Raw genomic sequence first — 27,209 nt, 5'->3', positions numbered from 1 at the left:
AATAAGGATTAGGCACAATGGGGTGAATAGGAATGACTGCTTAATTAATTGCCTTCAAGTCCTGCACCATGTGAAACTCCCCATTGGATTTTCTAACAGAAAGAATTGGGGTGTTGCAGGGAGACTGGCAGGGAACTAGAAGCTTTTACTTAAGAAATTTCTCAGTCAGAGGTTGCAACCTCTCCCTAGCCTCCAGCTTTATTTATGGGGAAATATACTGGGGTCCCACAGCTTAAATAAGGCTGGGGTGGTGCATGTGGCCCTCCCTGGAATCCCTTGATCCCAGGCAGATTTCATGGGGAGTATGGGAGGGTTTTGAAAGAGGCACAAAAAGGTCACTTGGAAGTCTGAGAAGAGAAAATTGGGTCCCCAATTCCACCATTAAATTGAGCCCCAGTAAGGGAGCAGGACAGGAGGGAGTAATAAGAAAGGAGTGTTTAAACAATAGTTCACCAAACTGACAGGCAGAGGGAAAGTCTCAAAATAGTTCTTGTTTCCCCTCAATTCCTATTATCCTATGGGGTGAGGAGGACGTGGGACCAGAGCGCCAGAGCAAAACAGAGAGGCCCCCATAGCAAAAAGAAATTCAATGGCCTTACCTGCCACATCCAAAGGAACCCTGGATTCGGCTGTAGTGATGGAGTAAGGGGGGGGGGGGCCTGGCCAAATCCTGGGCCCATCATTCCCAGTCCTGAGGAGACCAGAGGGCGAGACTTGAGGCAGCAGCTCTACCGCTCTGTGGGCAATCCCTCTCCCAGTGCCCCTCCTGCTTGCACTCGGGGCAAGGGCGGGAAGTTTTTTCCAAGGACAGTGGCAAGCCTGATGCCCTGCTTATTACACCTGAAGCACAAACCTCTGTGTTTCCAGGAAATAGCAGCAGCCAAGATGTGGGCCTGCTCTTTATTTCTTGCTCTGGCCCTGCGGTCTTCCTCCTCTGCTGCAGTTCGGTCCCTGTTGTGAAAGACTCCAAAAGCCATTGCTAACAACTGGGTCATGGGAGTTTGGGGGCCCATGGATAACTTCTGCAGCTTCCTGGGCAAGATTGGCTTCTGGGGCAGATTGGTTAATAAATTGTATGCTGAGGACAGTGGTCCCCTCTGGAGAAGTGGGGTCCAGATTAGTATAGTATCTTAGAGCCTCTATAAGGTGGCTCTGAAAGAGGGCAGGGTTTTCCTCAGCTGCTTGGGGTGATCTCCCTAAGTTTGTCATAATTAACCTGCTTCTTAATTCCCCTTTTCATGCCTTCAGTGAGGCAGGTTAACAGGTGATCCCTTTTCTCTCTGTCACTACTCCCCTCCTGGTAGTTCCACCCTGAGTGGACAGGCATAGCAACAGTCTCTGGAGGAGGGGGGTATCTACCAGAAGAGGAGGAGGCAACCAGGTCATCCCCAAACTTTTGGGCCAGATCCCAGATTCTCTTCTCCTCCTCTGTAGTACAACAGGAGGAGATAATGATATTAGCATCTCCCCAGGAAAGATCGAATTGGAGGGCAATGGCCCCCGATATACCTTGTGGGGTCTTCAGAGTACTGGCCCAGTCTTTCCTTAATTTGGAAAAGATCTGACATGGAGAAAGGCACTTGTACTCTGAGTGTCCCTTCCCTAGAGTCTGCTACTTCTCTCAGGAGGCAGAGGTGAGTAGGGGTGGCTGCATCAGGGCCCTGAGGAGGAGAAAAGGGGGTCCCACTCACTGTATGAGAAGGACTGAGGAGTGGGGGCTGGGCGGCCTCATAATTTGGTTCAGGAGGCGAAGGGGATTGGGTATTATGGGACCCAAGGTCCTGTTTTTGATAAGGGGGTGGTTTTAGAAGGGATTTGCAGGCCTTTTGATAAGGATTGCATTGGGGAGCAGAAGAAGGGTCTTGTGCCCCTAAAGGAGTGAAAAGGAGGGATGATCTAGAAGGTCAGTATCTACCTTTAGTTTCCCTGCAGTAAATCTTACCAGCAGCATTCTGCAGCTCTGTCTTAATTCAGGATCTTGAGACAAGGCCATAAAGGCTTAGACATAGGGAACTTCAGTCCACTTGCCTTGCCTTCAGCAAAACAGATCAAGCTGCTGGCTAGTGCTGTAGTTAATTGAGCTATTAATGGGTCATTTTCCTGGTTCTCCAAGATATATGGAGGCCAAGCAGCATGGCAAAAGTAAATGAGTTTCTTAGTCTTGAGATCTTTCAAACTGAATTTGTCTCTGTTTTTTTAAGAGACATCTTAAGGGAGAATCTTTAGGAATAGAGATGGACTGCCCCATTTTGTCCCAGATTTCCTGATTCTGTAGCTCCTCATTGTCCTAGGCATCCATAGAGAAAAAGAGTTTATAGCCAGCCCCCCAAAGGTTAAAGGGGACACAATTTACATAATTTTCTCCCCAAAAGATCTGTTTACATCAGTCTTTTTTGTAAAGTCCCTCTGCCCCATTCATTGAGAAGACAAGAACAAAACTCATTACTAATGTGTATGGTCATAAAAAACAAATTCCCACACTAGCCATGTTTTTAAATTATTATAACATTTTTTGACAGTACATATGCCTGGGTAATTTTTTACAACATTATCCCTTGTACTCCCTTCTGTTCCGATTTTTCCCTTCCCTCCTTCCATCCCCTCCCCTAGATGGCAGCCATTCCCATACATGTTAAATATGTGATAGTATATCTTAGATGCAATATATGTGTGCAGAACCCAACAGTTCTCTTGTTGCACAGGAAGAATTGGATTCAGAAGGTAAAGATAACTTGGGCCATACTAGCTATGTTGAACGAAATAAAGGAGAAGAAAAGGAAGAGAAAATAAAATAAAATATGGTTTAATTTGTTCACTGAGTCAATTTACTTTAATTTGAGATAAGCAGCATGTCTCCTTATGAATCTTTGGAATTGTAGTGCGTCATTTTGTTGATCAAGGTTTCTTAATTTATTTCATATGATGTTCTGTTTCTTTAAAATGTAATCGTTGTCTGGGAGGAGGTTTCTTGGGGAGCTTCTGGAGGCAGCTTTAGTTTCAATTCAGTTCAATAATCCCAAAATGCAGCCAGGAGTTAAAATTCTTTACTGTTTTTTTTTCCAGATCCTTTATTTTCTCCTTCAAGTCTTGTCTCCTTCACTTGAGGCTCGGCTAGCTTTCTGGAGGCCTTCCTCTCTCTTTGGTTCCAGAGAGTTCTTGTCCGAATGTCTCCAGCCAGAACCACGGTGGAATCTCGAATCACTCTTGACTCTGAATTTCCTAGAGTGTGGGAATCAGACTCCGCCTCTGAGACTGGGCTTCTGGGTTCTCCCAGGGCTTGTGGGAACTCCTTGAAAGTATGCTCTCGGGGCAGCTAGGTGGTGCAGTGGATAGAGCACCAGCCCTGAATTCAGGAGGACCCAAGTTCAAATCTTATCTCAGACACTTAACACTTCCTAGCTGTGTGACCCTGGGCAAGTCACTTAACCCCAGTCTCAGGGGAAAAAAAAAAAAAAAGAAAGAAAGTATGCTCTCTTAAAGGCGCCTCATGGAAGTCTAGTAAATAGATTATTGAACTAGAGAACTGTTAAGTACCATGCAAAATTAAATAATTATATCCATTCCAGTGACTTAGCACTTTGTAAGAATCCTAACAATTTCACAACTGATAGTCTTTACAATTTTACTGTTACTGTGTAAACTGTTCTTCTGGTTCTGCTTACTTCACTTTGCATCAGTTTATATAAGCTTTCCCAGATTTGTCTTAAATCATCCCCTTCATAATTGTTTATAACTCAAGAGAATTCTATAATTTTCATGTACTATAACTTGTTTAGTCAATTTAGTCTCAATTTCTGTTCCTAGCCTCTAATGGAAATGGATCGATTTGGGAATGGTTCTTATTCCTATACATTTGACTCAGTTCCTTGTAAATCTAAGAAATGGGACTTTTATCAGAGAAATTTAATGGAAAGATTTTCCCTAGTTTTCTGTTTTTCCCCCCTAATTTTACCTGTATTGCAGATTTTGTTGCTGGAAAAAAATCTTTTAATTTTATATAATAAAACTTACCTGTTTTACTTCTCTATTTTTTGGTTCTGAAATTTTTTTCCTTTCCATAGATCTGACAGACAAGGTTTGTGTTGTTCCATTAATTTGCTGATGATGTCTCCCTCTGTGTCTAAATCATATACTTATATTTTTTAAAATTTCATTTACTTATTTATTTATTTGTTTGTTTGTTTGTTTATTTATTTGTTTTGCTGAAGCAATTGGGGTTAAGTGACTTGCCCAGGGTCACACAGCTAGGAAGTGTTAAGTGTCTGAAACCACATTTGAACTCAGGTCCTCCTGACTTCAGGGCTGGTGCTCTAACCACTGCACCACCTAGTTGCCTCATTAGGTACTTATTTTGAAATTATTTTAGTATATAGTATGATAGTGATCTATATCTAGCCATATTGTTTTTCAATTTTCCCAACATTTTTTCCCAATAGTGAGTTTTTGTCCCAATAGCTGGGATATTAGAATTTATCAAAGATTGAGTTGCTGAGCTCATTTTCATATATATATATATATATATATATATATATATTATCAATATATAATCTGCTCCACTGAGTAACTTATTTTTCACCTAGTACAGTCAATTCTACTATGACATTTGTTTCAAAAATGCAAATTTATCCCATTGTGATAGCTATATTGGGAATATTGGAGGCATAATGAATATTTCTAGTTTGTGTATGTGCAATTTCTTCCATGAGAAACAGCAAGAATGCAGAAAATTGTACTACTTTATAACTCACCAACCCTTCCAACACCCACTTTTGCAAGCAAACCTCAGGTTGTCTTCCAAGATAAAGTGCCATACTTATATGTTTCTTCTAGTGTAATAGGAGTCATGGTCAGAGGGCTGGTTTCTATTCCACCCCCTCCCCCTCATACACACGCCTTTTACCATGGAAGCTGAGGTCCAGAGTTGCATATGTCTTTGCCAAACTGACCTAGCTGTGGGAACCAGGACACAGGCCAAGCACTAGTCTGATTGGGACTATGGCCTCCACCACTTATTATTGTAGTATAAATTTATTTCTTAACCATTTAACCAATACTATTTTATTAGCATCTTGTATTTAAAAAAAAATGTATCACTGATCAAATTTTTGATCCTTAGTCCCTAACTCCATTTCCTCTATAAGCTCTGCTATTTTTATTGTGTAACTTTGTATAGAGTGCTGATTTGGGGGAACAGATATGACACATTATAGCAGCATTGACTGTACCAAATTGTTTTGATGATTATGGCTTTATAGTACAACTTGAGATCTGATACAAAGGTCCCCTTCCTTTTTATTTTTATTTTTTCATTGATTCCCTTGATATTCTTGACATTTTGTTCCTCCAGATGGATTTTATTATTCCTGTTTCGAACTCTATAAATTAATCTTTGCTAGTTTGACATGGCACTGGATAACTGAATTAATTTAGGTAGTATTGTCAATTTTATTATATTGGTTTAGTTTACCCAGGAGCAATGGATGTTTCTCTAGTGCTATGCCATCTTATCAGGCTCCTACTGCTGAGGCATGTGAGAGAGTGCCATTCTATCGAGTTTTCAACCTAGTTTCCTGCCTTTGGGAAAGAGAGTATCAATTCCATCTGTTCCAAGTTCTTGCTCCACCATCTGAACTGTCCATGGATTTGAAAGGATCCCACCCTAAAGTCATAATACTATTGACTTTGAAAATCTCCCTAATTTTTTCACTTAATGATTGACATACTTGTTATACTCTTCATATCCCATTGATTCTGAACTCCTGTAGGTCATCATCTAAAGGCCTTTCCCCATTCCCCACTATCTGATTCCTTATTTCCCTCATAGCTCTCACTCAAGTCCCAAACCATATGCTATGCACTCCTTCTACTGTGCCCTCTGCAATGCCTGCTCCATAGGCATAAACTTGTATCACCTTAAATCTTGGTATTTCCCATTACTTTCATCTTCTAGCTATCATTAAAACTTGGTTCCCTCCTGATAATGCAATCTCCATCATAATACTTTCTAGCACTGGCTATGTTTTTACTCATTTCCTTTGATTCAGTCATAATGGTGGGGAAGATGGACTACTGCTTGCTCCTCTTTGCCACTTCCGGGTTTTTCCTCTAAAACCATCAGTGATTTATCTCACCACCTCTGAGACCCATACAAATCACATCTAACAAGCAAAATCCTGATAGCTGCTGCTCACCAACCTCCAGGATACTTTCCTTCCTTCCTGAAGGACTTTAATACCTAGATCAAAGTCTTTCTTTCCTCCTCAATTCCTGCCTTTATATTTCAACATATATATTGTTGATACACCCTCCAACATGATAATCTCACAGTTCTTCAACTTGCTCATTTTCCACAACCTACTCCTCCACTCCACCCCAGTCACACATAAAGACGATCATATCTTTGATCTTGCATCACCCACAAATGCACTGCCTCCATGCTCAAGAACTCTGAAATATCCTCCTCTAATTTTAATCTATTGGCTTTCTACCTCTCCCTCTGCCTTCTCATACCAAACTCTTTATTTATACCATGATTTCCAATTCCTCAACCTCTGTCTCAGGCCATGCCCCCACAGTAGCCACATGTTCTTCCTTTTTCTATCTTGATCTTTCAGTGAACTAGTTAAATTCTACAGTGTTCTCTTCTCTTGAATATATAGCCACCTTAACAATCACAGATATGCCAAGTCTCAGCTTTGGATCACTCCCACCATTTGTTGCCTTGTTCCTACACAGGTGCTACTGAAGGTGGAGAAAATTATGCAATCATTCTGTCTACCTCCATTACAAATGTGTTATATATTATCAGCTGGGCTGTCATTGCTGCAATCAATTTTGCCATTCCCAAATCAACTCACCATCCCACTTACCAGAGCAGCAATTCCATATCTTTATACCCTCCTCAAGCCTCCCATAGCTCCCCTTACCCGCCACTATCACAGTTGAGAACATTACTTTATATTTTACTGAAGAAACTGAGGACCTTGCCACAAACTCTTCTCTTTTTCCTCATCTCCTATTATTCATATGCCTTCTTCCACTATCTCCTCCTTTCACCTCTATGTCTATGCAGCCCTTCTCCCTGGCAGGAAAACCCCTTTAATCTGCACAAATGATCACATTCCACCCTATTTTCTCCAACTGATTGCCCCCTCTATCATCTACACTTTCACTTACATTCAATCTCTCCCTGTCTCCTGGATTAAACTGCACTGCCTATAAACTTGCCCAGGTCTTCCCCACTCTCAAAAAACCCTCACTTGATCTACCCCATCTTTGTTCATTTTTATCTCATATTTCTTCCACATTTTGTAGCTTAAAATCCTCGGGAAAACTGTCTACAATAGGTGTCTTTACTTCCTTTCATCTCATTCTTTTCTTAACTCTATACAACAGGCTTCTGATTTCATCAACCAAAACTGAAATCAATTGCTAAATCCAATGGATTTTTCGTAATTTTCTTCTTCTTGATCTCTCTGCAGCTTTTGATACTCTCAATCACCCTCTTTCCTTTGATACTCTTTTCTCTCTAGCTTTTCAGAGCACCTGTGAAACCACTCCTTCACAGTGTCCTTTGCTGGATTTTCATCCAGATCATTCCTTTTAACTAGGAGTTGCACAGGGTTCTGCTTGGGCCCTCTTCTCTTCTCCCTCTGGCCTACTTCACTTAGGGATGTCATCAAATTCCATGGATTCATTGACTGTCTCTATGCTGATGATTCTCATATTTCACTGTCCTGTCACAATTTCTCTGTGGACATCACACCTCCAAACACATCTCAGACATCTAAAAATGGATGCCCAGTAAATATCTTAAACTCAATGTATCCAAAATAGAACTCATTATCTGATACCCCCCTAGTTTCTGCCTCCTTCCTACTTCCCTATTACTATCAGAGGGCAATACTATCCTCCCAGCCCCTCGGGCTACCAACCTATGAAGCTTCTTGGATTCCTCACAACATCTCACCCCATAACTATATCCAACCTCCAAATCCAAAGCTTGTCAATTTCACCTTCATCTCTTGAATATTCCCCGTTTCTCTCCTGGGACACTGTCATCATGCTGGTACAGGCCCTCATTATCTCATGCCTGAATTATTGCAATAGCCTGCTGGGGAGCCTGCCTACTTCAAGCATCTCCTCACTTCAATCTATCTTCCATTTAGCCTAAAGCATGGGTTTGATAATAACCCCCTCCTCATTCAGTCAACTCCAGTGGCTCTCTGTTGCCTCCAGGATCAAATAAAAATAGCATCCAAAGTCCTTTATAACCTACCCCCATCCTCCTGTTCCAGTCTTTTTACACCTTACTATTTGACCCAAACTCTTCAATCCAATAGCCATTTTATGAACAAGACTCTCCATCTCTCAGCTGTGGGCATTTTCTCTGGCTGTTCTCCATGGCTGGAATGCTCTCTCCTTCACTCTACTAACTTCCCTGGCTTTTCTTAAGTCCCAACTAAATTACATCTTCTTCAGGAAATCTTCTATAACCTCTCTTAATTCTAGTGCCTTCCCTTTGGTTATTATTCCCTATATATCCTATACTTTGCTTGTTTCTACATAATTGTTTACATACACACCCACACACACGTATCTCTTTTTATCTATCCAACTGATTCAGTTTTATAAGCCAAAATCCTTTTTACAATAGAGAAATGGTCAAAGGAAATGCAAAGTCAGTTTTCTAAGGAAGAAACCCAAGCTTCAATAACTGTATGGAAAAATGCTCTACATGCCATATAATTAGAGAAATGCAAATTAAAAGATTTCTAAAGTTCTATCTCACTCCCATCAGATTGACAAAAATGACTATAAATATTGGAGGAACTTTGAAAAAACAAACTGTTTAGCACACTTTTGGTGAAGCTATGAATTGGTCTAGCTAATTCAGAAAGTAATTTGGAATTATGCCCAAATAATCACTAAATTGTTTATATACCTGACCAAGTACTAGGCTCAAACCCAAAAGAGATCTAGTAAAAAGGAAAAGGACCCTTTTATAACAGGTCTTCAGGGGGCTGGGAAACAACTGGAAACTAAGGGGATTCTCATCAATTGAGGAATGAAAAGAATAAATTATAGTATATAAATAGAATGGAATTTTATTGTACTAAAAACAATGAAGGGAATGGCTTTAGAGAAACATAGGAAGACTTGTATGAACTGGTGCAAAATAAAGTGAGAAGAACCAGAAGAATAATTTATATGACAACAACATTGGAAAGACTAACTACTTGAGATAATTAGGAACTGATCAGCACAATGACCAACCACAGTTCCAAATGATCCATTGATCATGAAATATGCGCTTTATTTTCTGATGGACTTAGAGCGTGGTAAGAGACAAATATATCACTATATCTAGCCAAGGTGCGAATTTGTTTTGCTTGACTATGCATAGTTTTACAAGGGTTTTGTTTTTTTCCTTTTTAATGATGTGTAGAAGTGGGAGGGAGGCAAAATAAATTTTTATTTAGTAAAAAAATAATAATTAAAAAAACACAGAAAGATTGCTGAGATTGCCAAGGACAGCTGTTAGTCAACCTTGTGTTATCATTTCCAGGGAAAAGGCCAGCTTCCTTGCCAGAGAAAATAGCCCTGACTTCTCTCTGTTGTTGTTATTGACCTATCCAATCCGCCCAGTTTTCCTCTCTTCTTTGATTCTCTTTTCTTACTATATTTAGCAAACACATTCTTTGGTTACCCTGATACCACTGGCTTTGCTTTAAAAATAAGCATTTGGTGAGGTCTCTATAAAGCTACATTTTCTCCCATTCCTCTTTTTCCTTTTTTAGTGAAATTGTTACCTTTTGTACCTGCAAACTTTTATTCTAAACTGTTTCCCATCCTTGATGTCATAATTTACACGCTGTAATTTTTGGCCTTCTTTTGAACCCCTTAACAGAAATTATCCCCAAATCTAGGGTGCATGTTAGACTAAGTCTGGCTTTCCTCTTCTTTACAGTTTTTGTTTCTTTTTAAAATTTTATTAAGACATGTGCCTTAGCAATATACTGATTTAAAAATACAACTATGACCACTTAAAATCCTGTATAGTTACATTATTTTTCAATAAATATTACTCATTTATTATCAATAACCTATCGATAGCAATCCTACCCAAAGAGGTGAGTTTAGTAACAAAATGATGCACTATTGTGTCACGAGAGCTGTTGGAATACACGGGAGCCACCTGACAGTGGCTGCTGGAGATCCAACAGACCTGCAGAATGGGTCTCTTCTTGCGAGAGGATGATACAAGGAGACTGAGAGGCAGTTGCTGTCCTCCTATCTCTCTGACTGAGAGGCCATGCTGTCTCACTTCTCCTTTCCTCTGCCTCCAATTTATCTCATTCCCAGTCCGCAACACCTGTGTCAGTAAAGACTGCCCGGCAACTCCTTTAGATGTTATGATTCACAGCTGTGGAGCTCTCGGAGAATTGGCCTGTCCCTTAACACACTATTTCAGTGCCTCAGTTTTAATTCAGAACAATATCACAAAACAATGAACTCTATTGAAATAAATATGGTATTTCATAGCAAATTTTTAATTGATCTATACAAGTCACAAATAATCTCTTATCCCTCTCCATTGCACAATGAGTAAATGAAACTTGAAACTTAAAACTTAAACTTGAAAAATAAAGCCTTCAATAAATAGCTTCACTGTCTAGGAAGACAATTTCTCACATTAGCACCATCTTAAAATATGTCTATTTCTGCATGTTAGACTCATCACCTCTCTGCAGGAGGGGAATGGTATGTTTCAATTTTATTCTTTTGGACTCATTGTGTTGATCAGAGTTCTAAAAACTCTTCAAGTTATTTTTCTCTGTAACATTGTCATCATCATATAAATAGTTCTTTTGTTCTGCTCACTTTAATCTGTATCAGTTCATAGGAATCTTTCTAGTTTCTTCTGGAATGGTTTCATCATTTCTTATATCAAAGTAATATCCCACTACATTGATATGCCATAATTTATTTAGCATCCCTCAGTAGAAAGACACCCCCTTAATTTCCATTTATCTCCTATGAAAACGGCAGGGTTCCCCAAGAGAGACAGGACATAGAGGAGATTTCTGACAAAACATGATCCACTGAAGAAGGAAATAGCAAATCACTCTAATATCATTACCAAGAAAACCCTTTGAACAATACTAAAATGATAAAAGAGATGACACTGAAAGATGTGTCTCTGCTTGGAAGGTTTCTAATATGCTACTGGGAAAAAGCAGAGGACAACTACAAGTAGCTTTAGTACTAATGAGTTAGCTGGGCCAAAGCTGAAAAGGAAAAGGAAAGGAGAAAGTGAAAGGTATACCCAAATGAATGAAGAATTCCAGAAAATAACAGGGCGAGATAAGGTTTTCCTAAATAAACAATGCAAAGAAAGAGAAGAAAACAATAGAATGGGAAAGATAAGAGATCTCTTCAAGGGAAAGATAAGAGATCTCTTCTAGGAGGTTGATGATATCAAGGAAGAGTTTCATTCATGAAAAAAGGCAAAAAGGGTAAAGATTTAACAGAAGCAGGAGAAATTAAAAAGAGATGGCAAGAATATACAAAATAATTTTGCAAGAAAGATCTTAACATTACCAGTAATCACAGTGGTATAGTTACTGATCTAGAACCATTCATCCTGGAGAATAACTGGTGGGCCTTAGGATGCCTTGCTAACAATAAGGCTAGAGGAAATGATGAAATTCTAGTGAGCTACTTAAAATTCTAAAAGATGATGCTATTAAAATGTTATACTCATTAGGCCAGAAAATTTGGAAAACTTAACAGTGGTCACTGAATTGGTAAAGATCAGTTTCTGCCCAATCCTAAAAAAGGGCAAAGCTGAGGAATCCTTACGTTAGTGAACATGCTTATTTCATCTGCCAGCAAGGTTATGCTTCAAATTCTGAACCAAGAATTACCAGTACAGGCTGGTTTTTGAAGAGGCAGAGGAAACAGAGACCAAATTTCTAGCAATCACTGAGTTATGGAGAAAGCAGGGGAGTCCCAGAAAAGCATCAACTTTTGCTTCATTGACTATACTAAAACCTTTGACCATATGGATCATAACAAAATGTGGCAAATCCTCAAGTTGATGGGAGTACCAGACTATTTTACTTGTCTCCTGAGGAATCTGTATGAGGTCAAGAAGCAAAAGAACTGAACATGGAACAACTGTTTGGTTTAAGATTGAAAAAGGAGTATGATGAGGCTGTAAATTGTCATTTCACTTATTTAACTTATATGCAGAGTACAATATGTGAAATGCCAGACTGGAGGAATCAAAGCTGGAATTAAGGTTACTGGGAGAAATATCAACAATCTCAGATAATGCAGATGATACCACTCTGACGGCAGGGAGTGACGAAGAATTATGAAGACTCCTGATGAAGGTGAAAAAGGAGAGTGTAAAAGCTGGCTTGAAGCTTAACATTAAAAAAATGAAGATCTTGGCAACTGTTCCCATTCCTTCCTGGCACACAGAGGAGAAGAAGCAGTGTCAGATTTTGTATTCTTGGCTCAAAAATCATTGCAGGCAGCAACTGCAGCCATGGAACAAAAAGATGTTTGCTCCTTGGAAGGAAAGCTCTGACAAATCTGGACAGCATCCTAAAAAGCAGAGACATCACCTTGATGACAAAAGTCCATATAGTCAAAAGATATAATTGGTTCAATAACAATATATGACTGAGAGTTGGACTACAAGGAAAGCTGAGTGTTGAAGAATCAACAATTTCAAATTGTGGTGCTGGGGAAGACTTTTGAGAATCCCTTGGACAGCAAGGAGGTTAAATCAGTCATTCTGTAAAGAAATTAACTCAGGCTATTCATTGGAAGGGCTAATACTGAAGCTGAAGCTTAAATACCTTGTTCATATAATGAGAAAGTAGAACTCATTAGGAAAAGATCTCAAGGTTGAGAAAGATTGAAGGCAAAATGAAAAGGGGACAGAGATGGATGAGATGGATAAATAGTGTCAAGGAAACAATCAATATGAATGTAGACAATCTTCAAGAGAGTGAAAGCTAAAAATGTCTGTGGCAGCCCTTTTTGTAGTGGCTAGAAACTGGAAAATGAATGGATGCCCATCCATTGGAGAATGGTTGGGTAAATTGTGGTTTATGAATGTTATGGAATATTATTGTTCTGTGAGAAATGACCAACAGGAGAAATACAGAGAGGCTTGGAGAGACTTACATCAACTGATGCTGAGTGAAACGAGCAGAACTAGGAGATCATTATACACTTCAACAATGATACTGTATGAGGATGGATTCTGATGGAAGTGGATATCTTCAACAAAGAGAAGATTTAACTCAGATCCAATTGATGGACTGAATCAGCTCCACACAGAGAAGGAACATTGGGAAATGAGTGTAAACTGTTGTCATTTTTGTTTTTCTTCCCCGGTTATTTTTACCTTCTGAATCCAATTCTTCCTTTGCAACAAGAAATTCGGTTCTGCACACATATATTGTATCTAGGATATACTATAAGATATTTAACACATATGGGACTGCCCACCATCTAGGGGAGGGGGTGGAGGAAAGGAAGGAAAAAATCAGAACAGAAGTGAGTGCAAGGGATAATGTTGTAAAAAATTACCCATCCATATGTACTGTCAAAAAAGTTATAATTATAAAATTGATTTTTAAAAATTAAAAAAAGAGAGAGTGAAGGCTAGAAGGGTCTGGCATGCTATGGTTCATGGGGTCACAAAGATTTGGATACAACCGAATGACCGAACAACAACAGCAATAGATTATTTTCCTCTTTGATTTATCTGGTATTTAGGCATAGTAGTGGTACACCTGGATCAAAGGATATACAGTTTCGTAACTTTATGAGCATCGTTTCAAATTGTTTTTCTGAATCCCATGGTTTCTCAAAATTTGTCATTTTCTTCTTTTATCATTTTTGCTTGTCTGATTGGTATGAGATGGAATCTCAAAGCTGCTTTAGTTTTCTTTTCTCTAATTATTAATGATTTGAAACATTTTTCATATGATTGTTAATAAATTGGATTTTTTTTTCTTTTAAAAACTGCTTGTTTATATCCTTTGGCTATTTATAATGTATACTGGGGGATGGTTTTTAATCCTAAATTTTATCAGTTTCTTAAATATCTTAGATAGATATAAGACCTTTATTAAGAAACCTGCTGTCAAGATTTCCCCCCAATAACCTATTTCCCTTCTAAACTTAACTATATTTATTTGTCCATAACTTTAAATTTTATAAAATCAAAATAGTCCATTTTATTTTGTGTGATCCTCTCTCTCATTTATTTGCAAAAGGTAATTTCTTCCTTATTTTTCTAATTTGTTTATTATATTAATGTCTAGGTGATTTGGTGTTTATCATAATATGTGGTATGAGGTGCTAATTTATCTGCCAGATTTCTATTCAGTTTTTCCTGCCATTTTTGTCAAATGAGTCCTTCTTCTACTAACAGAATTTAGCAAACAATGCACTACTATTTTTTTTTTTGCTTCTTCATTTTATGTATCAATCAATTCTAATGATTAATCTTGATTTTTTCTTAACCAGTACCAAATCATTTTAATGCTTACTGTTTTGTTGTACAGATTCAGTTCTGACATTGATAGATCTCCCCTTTAGTTTTACTTTTTTTTCATTGCTATGTTTGAGATTCTTGACTTTTTGTTCCTCCAAATGAAATTAATTATTATTTTTCTAATTCCATAAAACATTATTTTGGGAGTTTGATTGGTATAAGACTAAATAAATTAGTTTAGGTTTTTATTATATTGGCTTAACTTACCCATATGCAATTAATGTTTTTCCAATTATCTAGATTTGTTTTTATTTCTGTGAAGAGTGTTTTATAGTTGAATACATGTAATCTCTGGGTGAATCTTGAGAGATAACATTCCCAGATCTTTTATATAGCTTTTATTGTGATTTGGAATGGAATTTCTCTTTCCATCTCTTTCTGTTGAGCTTTGTTGGTAACATTTAGGGATGCTGATGGTTTGTAAAGATTTATTGTATATACTGAAACTTTGCTAAAGACATTAATTCAAATAATGTTTAGTTGACTTTGTATAATTCTAGTTTTAGTGGCTTCAATTTCTGTTTCTTGTCTAAGTATTATAAGCTAATATTTCTAGTATTATGTTAAATAGTAGACTGTAGAGGGTCACAGACAGTGGGGAAACTCTGGGTGAGGTATAAGACCCTTCAGCCCAGAGAGAAGCTGCTCACAATGTCTGGTTTGGCTCCCCATCTCCTCTAAGGGGAAGTCAGGGGGTGGTGACAACCTGTGTTGTGATTGTGATTGAAGCAGTGATACCAGGTGGCAAACTATATACAATAACAAGTTGTTCATGTGGTCACTTGTGCACAGTATAAAACTGGGCACATGCCCAGTGTTTTTGTTACATAAGCATATGAGGGTATGAAAAGGGGAGTCCTTGAAATAAATGGACTCCATTTTCCCACCATCCTCAGGAGTCCTGCCTCATCACTTCTCCACTAGGAAGGTATATTTTAGTCACTCCAGCGTTGGGGCTCTTAATGTACCATTACTCTTCATTGACACAGTATTTATATTGCCTAGATATGAAGTGAGGATATAACATGAATTGTTCACAGACATATTATCAATGATCGTTAGACATAAGTATTAATTATTACTTAAACCTCAATAGACATGCGTTTATACTTCTCCCCCCCACCCCCCGGTCAAATCCAGATGCGAGGAGCACGAAAAGCACATTTCATGCAAGAACACGAATGCAGATGTGAACACACATATGCGTGTGTATGTATGTGTGTGTATGCGCATATGCGTGTGTGTACGTGTATGTGTATGCATGGTACATTTTGTCACCCCAGTTTGGGGGCTCTAGAAAGCAGGACACAACAATAGAGGTGATAATGGACACCTTTGCTTTATCTTATTGGAAATGCTTCCCTCATAATGTTTGCTCCAGGATTTAGATAGGTATTATTTACTATAAAAAAGAAAATTCCATTTTTCCTATGATTTATAGTTTTAATGGAAATACATGTTGGATTTTAAAGAATTTTAAGCATCTATTGATACAATCATATTTTGTATAATTTGTATTATTAATTGTATTTTATTCTTCCTTTTACTGTTTTCTATGTTCCTTGCAGCCTACTTAAACATATTTATTTAAAATGTTTTCATTAATGTTCAATAGAGATATTAGTCTGATATTTTTTGTCTCTGTTTTGTTTCTCCCAGGTTTAAATACTAAAACCATACTTGTATGGTAAAAAGATTAAACAGGTGCCTTTTTTTCTTATCATTGCAAATATTTTAAAGGATTTTGGAATGACTTGTTCTTGGAATATTTAAGAAAATTAACTTGTAAATTTATCTAGTTCCAGAGGTTTTGGTTTTGGGACTTCCTTTATATCTTGTAAAATTTCTCTTTCTGATACTGGATGACATAGTTTAAATACATTATTTTTTTTAACAAAATTTCTTTACTTAATCTTGGTATTTTATGTTTTTTTAGGTATTTGTATATTTTCTCTGAGCTATCAGTTTTATTACTATATAATTGGGAAGAATATTTTATTTGTTTTTTTAGGTATTACAGTGGATAGAGCACCAGCTCTGAAGTCAGGACGACCTGAGTTCAAATCTGATCTCAGACACTTAACACTTCCTAGCTGTGTAACCCTGGGCAAGTCACTTAACCCCAATTGCCTCACAAATAATAATAGTAATAATAATAATAATAATAATAATAATAATAATAATAATAATATAATAAATGGGTTTTTAAAAAGAATATTTTTATGATTTTTTTCTTTGATTTTCAGAATTTCTACTTTGTTATTTAGTTGGGGATTTTTGATTTGTAATTTACAACAAATTTTTTTTTATTTGCATAGACAATTCACAGATTTGTTCGTTTTCGTTCACTTTCTCTGTTTAGAGATTTAAATTTCCCCCACAGAATGGCTTTATTATGTCTTATTGATATTTTCTTTGATATATTCTATTGTTTCTATTATTTGTTCTTTGACTTGAGTCCTTTAGAATTATGCTATTTAGTCTTTAGTAGATAATATTTTTGCTATTATAGCTCCTTTAAGAAATATAATTTCATTGCCTTGTGATCAGTAAATGATGTGTTTCACATTTCTACTTTTCTATATTTTTGTGAGGGGCTTAATGCCCCAATATATGGTTAACTTTTGTTAAGGTGCTGCATACAGCTGAGAAATACATATATATATGTATGTCTGTCTGTTAATGTGTGTATGTATATGTGTGTGTATACACACACACATATTCCTATTCAATAGTCACCAGAGACTTGTCATTTAAAATTTTTTCCCAAATTCTATTCAGATCCTAAACTTCTTTCTTGTTTATCGTTTGGTTGATATGAAGTACAATAGACTTTGCTCCAGCCCCTTATTTTAAATCTATGTTAATTGTTCCTTTTAATCAACATATGATAGGATGTTGCTTTCTAAACTCTACTATCCTCCATTTTATAGGGGAATTCATCATATTTTCATTCACAATTATGATTGTTAATTGTATACTTCCCTCCATTCTTTCCTCTTGTACTTTTTCTTTTATTTCTCAGCTCCAGCTTTATAAATAAGGTCTCAGAAAAGAAGGAGTTTGTCTTAGACTTGTGATCTTAGAAATGAAATTATCTGCTTCCTCTGTAGCTTTTCTCCCGGCCTTATCCCATTTCTGATCCAGGCTTTTATTCTTTCTTCTGCTCATTTTAAGCTTTCTTTTACATCCTTCCCTCCAACATTTTAGCTTATTTTGCTTATGATTATTCCATTATGTATTCTGTCTTCTCTTTTAGACCCTTCTCTACTCTTCCTTTGTGTTTGTCTCCTGTTTTTCTTCATGAGTTTAATGTTTCTGTGCTGAAATCTGTGTGTGTGTGTGTGTGTGTGTGTGTGTGTGTGTGTGTGTGTGTGTGTGTGTGTAAATTCATTTGTGTGTGTGTGTGTGTGAAATTCGTGTTCTATCTTCCTTTATCTGATTCAGGTGAAAGTAGGGATATTATGGAGCTAACTCATACTGGCTTATGAGACCCTGTTGTTAAATTTTTAGCATGAGCATTTATACCTTGGAAATAAGAAAATGCTAAAAATCAGGGCTTGATTTATTATTTTGTGGTTTGTCTAAGCTTAATAAAGTAATGGAGAACATGATAATAATTCAGATAAAATTTAAAAGTGTCCATGTGTTCACGCCTCACCCCCATGAGAGCCAGTTGTTAAACATTTACCAGCACATCCCTATATAAAAATGAGGTTTGTAGGATGCCTCCCCACTCTTTCTTTCATGACTATATACACTGCATTTTATACAGTACAAGTAATATTGATTTCCCTCCCATTCTTCCTCCTTTCTTCTCCATTATAGTCCCTTGTCCCTTTCATTTTTATCTTCTCCTAAAACCACTAAAACAATTAAAACATTAAGCCACGAATATAACATCTGTCATTTTTACCTTTATGACCCTTAAAGATATCGGAGTTCTGAGTGGATATTTGTTTCTTGTCCCACTATTGCTATGAAAACAATTTATTTTCCTTTCAAGTAAGCAAATATGTATACCTTTTTCTATTTTCTCTTTGCACCTGTGTTTCCATTTCAAAATATCAATTCATTTCTGACCCTTACATCAGCATTACTTGGATTATTCTTCCCTATTAAAAATCCATTTTCCTCCTGTACAATTATGCTTAATTTTGCTAGTTAAGATTATCCTTGCTTGTAAACCTTTATCTCTTGCCATGGAATGTCAGATTTCAAGCTCTCTTTCTTTATAATGTAGCTGCTAAGTCTTAACGGGAATCTTATTGTGGCTCCTTGGTACTTGAACAGCTTGTTTGCAGCTTACATTATATTTTTTTTTCTTTTACATAGAATCTCTGGATTTTGGCCAACACTCCTGGGAGTTTTCATTTTGTTGTTGTTTTTCTGGATGTAGATAGTGGATTCTTTCTGTTTTTATTCTTGGTGCCCTGGTTCTAAGAATTCTGGGAAGCTTTAATTTATATTTTATTTAAATATGTGTGGAAAAATACAAGATTGCAGCCTGCAGATGTACAGCTGACTCTTATTATTGTATCATTCCATAAGTTCAAAAATGCCTACTCCCTTTCCCTCAGAAACATTTCCTTGAGATAAACTGAGTCTAACCCTGCTTGATATCCAGTTAATATCACAATTGACCTTCAATGTGATTGGTTTAGAGTTTTCTTGCTCTTGTTGTAGAATGCTGTCTAAAACCAGTGTATAAAAACAATATTTTACCCTATGCTCAGATTAGATGCTTAATATGAATATTTACCTGGCTAGACAAAGACCTCTTCATTTAATCTCTGGATTCCTGTTCACTTACTGACTCCCTCTTCATGGAGCACCAGAGATTGATGAGTAATAATGGCATAAAGTCAACTTCAAATTTAATTCCACCATGTAAGGGAGCCAGATTTTTTTTTTTTTTACTGATCATGGTTTTCAGAGTCTGTTGATTTTCCCTGACCTGTTTTTCAGGTCAGTTGCTTTTCATATTTTTTAGATTTTCCTCTGTTTTTTCAATCTTTTGGTTTTGTTTTAATAGTTCTTGTTGTCTCACTGAATCATTGTTCTTTATGTTTGGCCCATTCTAATTTCAGGGCATTTAGTTCTACTGAATATTTTCCACTGTTCAACATGTCAAATTTCCTTTCCATTCTTTTCTCCTTAGCTTTTCAATTCTGGATTTCTTGTTTCATTTCTTCCTATAATCCCTTTTACCATAACATTTTTTCCCTAAGGCTGGCTTTTCATGGACTTATTTTGGGATCAGTAGCCATTTTATGGCTTACCTTCTGGGGTCTCTCAAATCAAGATGTTTCCTAATGGAATTCAGAGTTTTCCTTGATTTGATCCTTTTTATGTACCTCAATATTTAGATTGGAGGGCTTGTGTTTTTATCAAGCCCCACAACTGAAGGATGTATGCTTTGAGTCACATTCCTTCCGTGGCTCTGGGGCTGATCCAAGGCTGGGTGGTGCCTAGCTGAATCCCTCTTATCACCTAATGTAATGTTCTGGTTGGTTTTCTGGAGGTCTTTGGACCAGCCTTCATTTCAGCTGAGTAATCATCACAAGAATAGCTATTTGTGACAAAGTCCAAATTCTTTATTGTCTCCTTCACAGTAGCAGATACTTGCCTGGAGTGTGGGCTAGTTTTCTGGAGGCCCTTCACACGGGCCTTGGTCTCCGTGGAGAAATGAAGGAGGACAGGCCAGTCACCACGAAGGTGGGAGATGGACTGAATGTCTCTTGCCCAGTCCTTGCTGGCTTTTATATCCTCTATTACAATTACATCATGGGAGGTGTGAATCTTGTACAACTAGATTAAGGACTAAGTACATAAACTGAACTAGAGAACTCACATGCTAAACCAAATAACCATTGTCTTATCAATTCCACTGAGTTAACACCTTTTCAACTGCTACTATGCTCAGGGATGCTCCTATGCTGGGTTCCCTAAAGACCAAAGGCTTCCCAAATTCCTCAGACTGGATTTTTCCTAGACCTTTCCCAACTATTCTTGGACCACTGGTGTCTCATTGGATCCACTTACACTGAAAGCCCCCAGGCTGCTCTTTCTGGTTGGTCATGTTCTTTGGGGAAAGGTCTGGATGTAGACCTTGGGTAATTCATTGGACCTACCTGGAATGCCTTGAACTTTCTCTCTGGTTAGACTTCTGTAAGCACAGGCTTCTGGGAAGATTTCCCTTGGATTTAGATGCTGCTGGCCTCAGGACTTATGATTTTCCTCTCCTCCATCAAAAACTCTAGGAAGAGCTGGTCACTTATCTCCAGTTATATTATTTTCACTGTGGTAACCAGTTTTTTTTTTTTCTAATTAATGAGAATCAGATCCGATATGCAATTTTCCCTTGTTAGTTTGTTTCCCTGTACATGGCAATTTCATGCTCCAAATGGTGGCATATAGGGAGAATTACAGCACCTGGTACAGTCCTTGGCATATAGAAGGAACTTAATAAATGTTGATTAATTTACAATTAAATTACAATTAATTAATTTCTTAAAGTCTGGGTAATTGAAATCTCCCATCACTATTTTATCACTCCTCTGTGGCAGGCTTATACTCACTTATTTTCCTCCTCCTGTCTCCTGGTCTCACAGTGAATCAGCAGTTTTCTCAGGGCCTTTGTATAGCTTGGTGAAATGATATTTTTAAGGGGTTAGGAGTTATTTGGAGATTAATCTCTAAGCAAACATGGCATCATCATTCTCATCTTCCTTTAGTCCAAAGATGATAATGACAGACCACAATAGTTTTCCTTTTCTACACTTTTCCCTAGACAGAAATAGGCCTTGAGCTTTCAACCCTTGAAATGCAAATTCAATAATAAGACTTTCAGTGAATTATTTCCAAGCTCAATCAAACAATTATTCGTTAAATGTTTCCTAGGTGCTGGGCACTGTGGCAGGCATCAGAACACAAAGACCAAGTAAAACAACTCCTGTGCTGTGCTCAATTGCTGAGGATACAATGGCTTCCAGTAGCAATGATACCACCACTAATGCCCATTTTTCTCTGTGCTTTAAGGAGCTACCTGCACTTGGAAACCTACCCTGATCCCTATGTGAGCCTGGCTCCTTGCTTCGCCCACCCCCTTCCACACTTTGTAGCATAATGATGTCTGTACGTGTGGCATCACCCCTCCTCCTCCCCCTCCCAGATCCAGCATAGTCATCCTTGCTACCCACCAAGAAAACTGCCTCATTGGAAAGGGGATAGTAACAGTGAGTCAGGGTAACCCCTCCTTAGCAGAGGTGCCCTGGAATCTCTTGGTAGAATGCCCAGATCCTTTCCAGTAAACTGTTCAGAGTGTTAGGTTCCATTTGTTCAATTTGTATGCCAATTTATTAAGTAGTCAGTCTCTGACTATATCTGGCCAACACTTAATTAAGTCCATGGAGCAGGCCAATTTGAGATCTCTTACTAATTTCAAGATACCCAGTTGGCAAACTGATCAACATCCACCAATTGCTAAAATATGAAATCACTTTCTGTCTCAAGATCTTGCTGCAATCAGAGTCCAAAGCATCAGGCCCCTCCCCCAAGGGATTCTAACTTGTCCTGAGATGAGGCTCGAGGGATAGTTGGGGCAGGGGGGTTCTCCTGTGCCCGAGCATTGGCAGAACACTGGACTTCAGGTCAATGGACACGGATGTGAATTCTTCTTTGGTCACTACCTGTGCATCCTTAGATTAAGACAGAGAGATAGCATGCTTGTGTCCAGTGACAACAAACATGGAGGGAAAAGCGCTGCACTAGATGATAGGTGTCAAAACTAGAATACTAGGAGGAAGCAAAGAAGTTGAGATTTAATAGGAATAAGTTGAAGACAGATACTTTAGTTAAAAAATCAACTGCAAAAATATATAATGACCCACATAATCTAGAGCAACTTGCTTACCATTTTAGGGAGGGGGAAGGGAGAGAGGGTGCAAACCAAGCCCCACTAATAAAGGCTAGACATAATGGGTGGGGGAGGGGGCAACATACTGTGCCCCTATGTTAACTTTACCATACAGTACTGTGTATGCTTCATCATTCACATTAGCTTTTGTTTTATAATTCTGTTTATTACCGTAGTACAGTATTTAATATATCTGCATTTTAGTACATTTTATGACTTGTGTAAAGGTGCTATTTTGTGTATGCTTTTTTGTCACATTAAGTGTATATATAGATATATAGATATAAATACTTAGTATATAAATATTCTTATGTATACTTGTATACTTATATATGTAAGTATACTTATGTACTTATATACTACGTATATAAGTATATAGTATATATATATCTAAATTATTAAGTAAATATGTAAGGTTTGAAGTTAGGAAAATGTGGGCTCGAATTTTGCCCCGACATGTGACCTTGGGTACTATGTTAATTCCTTGTCAATGGATTGATTTAAGCTCTCGGTGCTGCCAGTAACCCTAAGATTAGAAAGCACAAATCTGTATTGGTAGAATTAGTGGAGTGAATTTCTACACCAGGACCGTTCTACCGATAAAATTATAAATCTAGCCCGTGATGACAAGAAGAATGCATATTTATGTATGTATCTATCTCTATGGAGATGAAATGTCTGAGGGACTTGAAGGTGAATCTGTTTGTTACTTTTGCTATCAGAAACCTAATATTATTTAATAAACCAATCCATCTTTTCCCCTGTCCTTTAAGGTCATCAGACAACCATCAATGAAGGCCAAGAACTATCATCCAGAACTTCCCAAGAGCTGGAGAGCATATTTATTATTGCAGGCTCTCCCCCCTTCTTTTTTGCTACCCCTCCCTTCTTCAATCCCCTCTGAATCAGACCCTCTTGCTGGATGTGGGACAATGGCCTCATGTTGATTCCCCAATTGATTAGATTGATTGGAGGAGCATCATGCTCTGCCCACTCCTCCTTCTCCATTCCCTCCCTAGAAACTTGTCTGCATCATAAATACAGAGCTAAGCTCTCAGTGTCTTCCAAGATGACAATTAGCTAAATTACTCCATTATAATATGCCATAGCAACTCCAAAATCTACTCAGCAAATAGAGAGACTGCGGCTTAAGTAGAGGGCTCCCCACTATCCACCCCTGCTGAGGAAATCAAACAGCCTTAATTTTTGAGTTATTTGCACATGAAAAGGGTCCTCCTTTCTCTTTTCCCCCTCCCCTGCCCTTCCATGTCATAACTGTGCATTTAAATGACTTCCTTCAGGAATGCCCATGCATGGGCATATGCGTGTGTGCCATTGAAGACCTCTCCTGAGGATATGACTTCCACCTATGCCTAACTGTGACTTGGGACTCTGCAATAACAAGTTGAGCTATAGCTAAAAGGCTGCACATGGTCGATTGTCTTAGAGGGCCATTTCCTCTCCTGTTTCCCACCACCCCTTAATTGGCATTTAAGTATTTCTTTTAAAGTCAATGATGGCTTTGGGAATTCAGGTAACAGAATTCTCTTATCCAAGAATATCTGATTGTATAGCAGTTCTCTAGGGAACATAGAAGAGTTCTTCTTTAGTAGTATTCTTTTGTTTCTGGGATAGACTTCACAGTTGAGAATGTAAGCTCAGACTGCCCCAGACAGTGGGAGAAAAAGCTACGTTCAGGGCCTATTTAATCCTGTATTTTGAAATTTGTGCTTTGCACTTCCTTTACAGGTAGTACTTGTCTATTGGGAGTTGCCTTTTCTCATGAGATGCTAATAAACCCTTTTTAGCTCTTCTTACGCTAAGAGTCTCTGATTTTAATTTGGGTTCACTGTCCCACACACCTTAATTTCCAGGACTAGCAAGAACTGAACTCGTGACTTCTTTGGTATAAGGAGTTCCCAGATGAGGAAATTCCCTTCCCCAACTTGGGGCAGCACCTTCTTGGCAACCAATACAGTCTTAGAGGATTACCCCAAATCCTAAGGAGTTAGGTAATTTGCCTAGGGTGCCTTGCCAGTGGAAGTCAGCTTCTGGACCTTCCCAGTCCGGGGGCAGATTTTTATCCACTGGGCCCTACTGCCTCCCCAAGAAACACTGCTGGCAAAGAAACTGAAGTACTGTTTTTTGTCAGGGTCTGAAATCTTATCCCTAGCTAGTTATTATGCTATATTAATATTTGGACCTGGATTTTTCACTGTTGACTTCCAGTAAAATGTCTTGTATAAGTAGCAAACTTAGCCCAGTGGGATGCAAAATTGGCAGTGAAGTATTAACATGTTTCTTTTTCTTAATAGATTAGGCTGGTTCATCCATTTGTGGTTAAAGCAAGTGTCTGTTTAGTGAATCTTATTTTCCAATTGACTTCCATTATAAAAAGACTTGTTCACTGGGGCCTCATATGATAAAAATCATTCCTAAGAGTACAACAAACCACTTCCGAAGGAGATTTGCAGAGGAAAAAATCATCGTTTTGATCTGGAATGCTTTGTTCAAAGTCATTCAAAAAAGAAAACCAGGGGCATTTGTAACCCAGATTATTCTCAATAGAGATGTCAAAATCCCTAAAGTTGTAGCCCCCTGGTTAAGACTGTCATTGGGCTCACCCTCATCATTTCAATACTTCCAAGATAAGTCTGATCTTGGTCTACTTGCCAAAGTTTGGACACAGTGACTAGCACCCTTCCAGTTTACCTATGGACTTACCTTCCACTAACTCCAAGAATTTGAATATTTAGATTTTGACCTTAGAGGTCATTAAGTCTAATCCCCTCATTTTGTTGTTGTTATTATTCAATTGTTCAGTTGTGTGTGATTCTTTGTAACCCCAGGACCACAGCATGCCAGGCTAGCCTCTGTCCTCCATTAGCAGTCCGTCCAAACTCACGTTCATTGTTTCCATGACACTATTCACCTCATCCTCTGCCATCCCTTTCTCCTTTTGCCTTCAATTTTTCCCAACATCGTGGTCTTTTCCAGTGAGTCCCTGCATCTCTCTATATGGTCAAAGTATTTAAACTTTAGCTTCAGTATTTGACCTTCCAGTGAATAGCCTGAATTAATTTCTTAAAGTATTGCACCTTACATTTCTCCTTGTTAGATCTAAACTTATTACATTCATTTATTGTATTTTCTTTTTTAAACTCCTGACTCTTTATTTTATCATCCAGTGTATTAATTATCCATTCCAATAGTGTATTTGTCATAAATGTGACAAAAATGGCAGCACAGCCAGGACTGGTGACACATCCCTGTAATCCCTACTACAGGGAGGCTGAAGCTAGTGGGTTGCTTGACTATAGGAGTTCTGAGCTACTACTTCTAAGACTACTCGGAGGTCCTCATGGAGCCCAGCATCAATATGATGGTCCTCCTTAAAGTAGAGGCCATCGGGCCGTTCAAGGAGAAACAAAGATTGGAAATGGAATCTCTGTACCGATAAGCAATGAAATTGGACCAATGAGTGACTGTTGTACTTGTAGCCTGGTTAGGATAGGAAGACCCAGTTTCAAAAAAATCACATTGTGTCCTCATTCACATAGTAGAACAAAGATGATTAACAACATAGGATCAAGGACAGATCTTTGGGACACTCTCCTAGAAATCTCTTTCCAAGTTGACACGAACTTGTTAATCAGTCAACAGCACTTATTAAAGCTTACATATGTGTTAATCCCTGGGATACAAATAAAGGCAAAATCAGTTCCAGTACTTTGAGAACTCCCATTCTAATATGGGAGAGAACAGAGATAACACTGGTGTATAGAAGATAAATATGGACTAGATGAAAGGGAGCCTTAGAAAAGAAGGCAATGGAAGCTGACAGGAATAGTGAAAGGCTTCCTGTAGGAAATGTAATTTGAGCTTAGTCTCCAAAGAAGTCAGAGAAATTAAGAAGCAGAAATTAAAGGAGTTCATCTCAGGGATAGGGCATAACCAGTATAAAGGTGCAGTGATGGGAATACAGAGCACCTTCTGTGACAAAATATGGCTGGATTGTGACATGTGGAGAGGCAAAAAAGGTAAGAAGACTGGAAAGGTAGTCAGGGCCAATTTGTAAAGAACTTTAAATGTCCAAAGAGAATTTTATTGATCCTGGAAGTAATAGGGAGCCATTGGAGTTTATTGAAGAAAGGGGTGATATGGTTACTTTAGGCTTTTAGAAAATTATTTTGGCAGCTGTGCAGAGGATGAACTAGAATGAGAAAACATTTGATGTACGGAGACTAGTCCATGTAGAAAGTTATGAGGAAGTGAACTAGGGTGATGGCTTGTGTGAATGGCAAAGGGGAGGAAGATACATGGGAGACACTAGAGAGAAAGAAGTGACCAGATTTGACAACTGATTAGGTAGATGTGCAGGAAAATGAGGAAATGAGGCTGACATCAGAATGATGTGGGACTGGAGTTCAGGAGAGAGATTAGGGCTAGAGACATAGATGTGAGACTCAGCAGCATGGTAATGATAACCGAGTCTCTGGGAGTTGAGAAAAGGCAGAAAGGGAGTGCACAAAGAGGAAAGAAGAGAAGTCAGGACTGAGCCTTAGGAAACACTGGCAGTTTTTTGGTGTGACCTGGATGAAGCTCCAGCCAAGTAGAACTGAGGAAATGTCAAACAGTTAGCTAGTTGTCAGAAAGATTATCCAAGAAGACAAAGTGGTCACCAGTGTCAAGGCTCTAGAGAAA

Source organism: Sminthopsis crassicaudata, chromosome X (genome assembly GCF_048593235.1).
Source record: "Sminthopsis crassicaudata isolate SCR6 chromosome X, ASM4859323v1, whole genome shotgun sequence".
Lineage (NCBI taxonomy): Eukaryota > Metazoa > Chordata > Mammalia > Dasyuromorphia > Dasyuridae > Sminthopsis > Sminthopsis crassicaudata.
This window is presented reverse-complemented; position numbering follows the sequence as displayed.